This window comes from Otolemur garnettii, unplaced genomic scaffold (assembly GCF_000181295.1).
Source record: "Otolemur garnettii isolate 467f Iridium unplaced genomic scaffold, OtoGar3 scaffold00068, whole genome shotgun sequence".
Classification (NCBI taxonomy): domain Eukaryota; kingdom Metazoa; phylum Chordata; class Mammalia; order Primates; family Galagidae; genus Otolemur; species Otolemur garnettii.
Window position 1 is genome coordinate 2,809,734 of NW_003852463.1, and position 4,041 is coordinate 2,813,774.

General features: G+C 43.0%; 1 protein-coding gene across 2 annotated transcripts in view; it reads right to left on the reverse strand.

Annotated features, from left to right (window-relative positions):
* The window catches only part of CCT7 (chaperonin containing TCP1 subunit 7), a 25,066-nt gene that overhangs the window by 5,486 nt on the left and 15,539 nt on the right, over positions 1-4,041 (reverse strand). The window lies entirely within an intron of this gene.

Genomic DNA, 4,041 nt, shown 5'->3' on the forward strand with positions numbered 1-4,041 from the left:
AAAAAAAAAAGAAATCTCTAACCCTCAAGACATTAGTTTGTATGGCTTGTTCCTTAATAGAGCTTCCTGTGGGCTGGATTTAACAGCAGAGCACAATAGAAACCACACTGTACTCAGGACTCAGCGCTACCATTAATTCAAATATCAAATCTTTTTCTAATTTTTTTTTTTTTTTTTTGCGGTTTTGACTGGGGCTGGGCTTGAACCTCTGGTATATGGGGCCAGCGCCCTACTCCTTGAGCCATAGGCACTGCCTTTTTTCTAATTTTTTAAATTTTACTTCTTTTTTTCTTTTTTAGAGACAGTTTCACTTTGTTGCCCTCAGTGGAGTGCTGTAGTGTCACAGCTCATGGCAACCTCCAACTCCTGGGCTTAGGCGATTCTCTTGCCTCAGTCTCCCAAGTAGCTGGGACTATAGGCATCCACCAACAATGCCCGGCTATTTTTTGCTGCAGTTTGGCAACAAAAATGAACCTGCTGCCCTTGGTATATGGGGCTGATACCCTACTCACTGAGCCACGGGCACCGCCCTAAACTTCTCAGTTAATTTTGACAATAAAGACCAGACATGGTGCCTCACGCCTGTAATCCTAGTACTCTGGGAGGGTGAGGCAGGAGGACTGCTTGAGCTCAGGAGTTAGTGACCAGACTGAGGAAGAGCGAGACCCTATCTCTACATTAAAACAGAAAAACTAGGCCAGAGGTGTGGCAATTTTTTTTTTTATAATAACTACATAATCACTACCACCATTTATTAAATTCTGGGTAATATTTTCTATTTATTTATTTATTTTTGAGACAAGGGTTTCATATGTCACCCTTGGTAGAGTGCCGTGGTGTCACAGCTCACAGCAACCTTAAACTCTTGGGCTTAAGCGATTCTCTTGCCTCAGCCGCCCAAGTAGTTGGGACTTATAGGTGTCTGCCACAATGTCCGGCTATTTTTTTGTTGCAGTTGTTATTGTTGTTTAGCTGGCCTGGACCGGGCTTGAACCCAGCAGCCTCGGTGCATGTGGCTGGCACTACAACCACTGTGCTAAGGGCGCTGAGCCTCTGGGTAAGGTTTTATACTAGGAGCTTGACATACATTTAATGAATGTGGAACAATGTAGAGAAAACACAAGTGTGACTTGGGAGTCCCTGGCTTTTTCATCAGATAAGATTATTAGTTCTGATACCTAGTTTAGTGGTTATCAACCTAATCTCAAGGGTTAGAAGTTCAAGACCAGCCTGGGCAAAATAGCAACACTCTCTCCCCAGAAAAAGAGAGAAAAAAATTATGGGAACTTTAGCCCACTGGTCTGACATATACCACAACAGGAGGGAGAATGCCAAAGTGGGAATAAAATTTTATTTTTTTTCCTTTTTTTTTAATTATATCATAACTTTATACACTGATGCATTTATGGGGTTCAGGGTACTGCTTCAATAGAGAATAAAATTTTAGAAGGTAAAACTCAAAAAACAAAAAGGGAAGGACCAGGTTATCATATTTCAAGTAGATCTTCTGTTCAAATCACTTCAGCTGAGGTCACTAAGGAAGAGAATAAGAAGTACAGCAGACCAGATATCAAAAAAGTTAGAAGCACGGAGTTATTGAAGAATGTTTCCAGATAGTTGCTATTTAAAGAAATTAAATTTGGGGGGCAGTGCCTGTGGCTCAAAGAAGTAGGGCACTGGCCCCATATGTTGGAGGTGGGGGGTTCAAACCCGGCCCTAGCCAAAATACTGAAAAAAAAAAAAAAAATTTAGTAGATGCCAATCTAATCTTACTAAGGGTTTATTTAAGTAGGACGGCCTGGAAGATGAAAAACTGCTCAGTTAAGATGGCAGACCAGAAGGATCATTCAGCTGAGCTCTCCTAGAACCACTGGGGAAGAGAGAGAGAACCTAGCCATACCTGGTGCTGGGACCTTACCCAGAGTCATAGCTCAGGGAGCACAGTGAGGAGGTGATGAGCTGGATAGTGTATGATCTGGAGCAGTGGAAATCTGATGAATTAAGCAAGTGATTGGGACCAGCTAGGATGGCCTGCCCCCCTCCCCCCAGAGAGGTCCTAGATGGAAGGAAGACTTTCCAGAGTTTTCAGTTGTTGGGGGAAAGTGTGCATTGAGTGGAAATCTTGGAAGAATGGGTGGACTCAAACAGTATACAGCAACTAGATTTGAATGCCAGTTGGAGTGGATTTGCCATAGGTTTGGTGGCTGGTGAGACAGCCACAGTGAGGTCTGGGGAGGGGGAGCAGGGGCTGCCACTGTGGGAAGGTCATGAGAAGGTCTTAGCAGGGGCCTAAAGCATGGCCATCTTAATTATACCTGCCAGGATCAGAACTCCACTCTTGGGACAAGCTGAGAGACTCCCACACCCCACAGGAACTAGAGTCAGGTGGCACTGTGAGACCTGTCCCTGAAGTATTCTTGTGAACTTTAAGATCCCAATCCAGCAGGGTCTAAATGCTGAGGAAACAACCAGGCAATCACCAAAGGCAACTAAGTTTGGAATGAGGAACACAGGTTGCTGGCTGTGCTGTCTCCTAAAAAAAACCACAGTGCCACCTGGTGTCTTGGTGACATATGGCAACAAGGACTTCTGCTTATTTGGCCATGAGGAAGAGTTTGACTTTACGCAGGCTGAGGCCATTTCAAGACCTAACCTCTCAGACAAGATAATTTGAAGCAAAGGTGGCAGTGAAAAGGAAAAAGGAGGACAAAGGGGTGAACAAGAAAAAAGAACAAATGAGGAGGAACCAACAGAAAAATTCAGGCAACTTGAAAAACCAAAACAGAGGAACTCCCCCAAGGGACCATGAAGCAGATGCTGGAGAAGACTCTACCTATGAAGAACTAATGAACTTGATAGAAAGGGAATTTAAAATATGGACGATAAAGACAATAAAAGGAATGGAAGAGAAAATGGAAAGACAGAACCAAAAGTTAGATGAGAGATACATAAATACAGAAAGGATATGGCAAATCTAAAGTGATCTTAAGATTAAGATCAAAAAATGTTTTTTTCCAGTTTTTCTCCAGGGCCAGGTTTTGAACCCATCAGCTCTGGTATATGGGTCCAGCACCCTACTCCTTGAGCTACAGGTGCCACCCCAAGATCAAATCTTAAGGGAAGGAGATAATCAGGGAATGATGTACAGATGCAGTAGGAAGTATCAAAAATAGGTTAGACCATGGAAAGAAAGAATTTCAGAGCTAGAGGAAAGTTTAACTCAGGTACTTAAAGAGGCAGAAAAGAAGAGAAAGCAGAACAGGCACTTAGAGAACTACAAGACTCCATGAAACATTCAAACATATGAATAACAGGGATTCCTGAAGGAGAAGGGAAGCCTTCCTGGAGACTATTATAAATGAAAACTCAAGTTTTACTAAAGACCTCAACACAGTTCTTTTAGATTGATATTGAACCCTGGGGCATCTCAACTCAAACAGAGCCATTCCAAGACACATTGTAATGAACCTGTAGAAAGTCAAGATGAAAGATAGAATTCTGCAAGCAGCCAGGATTAAGTGCCAACTGACCTACAGAGGCAGAGCCATTAGGATGACACCAGACTTTTCTTTTCTTTTTTGAAGAGTCTCATTTTGTCACCTTCGGTAGAGTGCCATGGTGTCATAGCTCACAGCAATCTCTAACTCTTGTATTCTCTTGCCTCAGCCTCCCAAGTAGCTGGGACTACAGGCGCCGACCACAAGGCCAGGCTATTTTCAGAGGCGGGGTATCACCCTGGCTCAGACTGGTCTCAAATCTGTGAGGTCAGGTAATCCACCCACCTCAGCCCCTCACAGAGTGCTGGGATTACAAGCATGCGCTACCAATACACCTGACCCCACAGCAGACTTTTCAACTGAAACCTTCCAAGCCAGAAGAACACGGTCATCTACCTTCAACATTCTTAAAAAGAAACAATTTTCAGCCCAGAATTCTGTATCCTTCTAAATTAAGCTTCTAAATGGATGAAAAAAATCAAATCTTTTGCAGATGTACAAGCACTGAAGAAATTCACCACAAGACCACTTCTTTTTTTTTTTT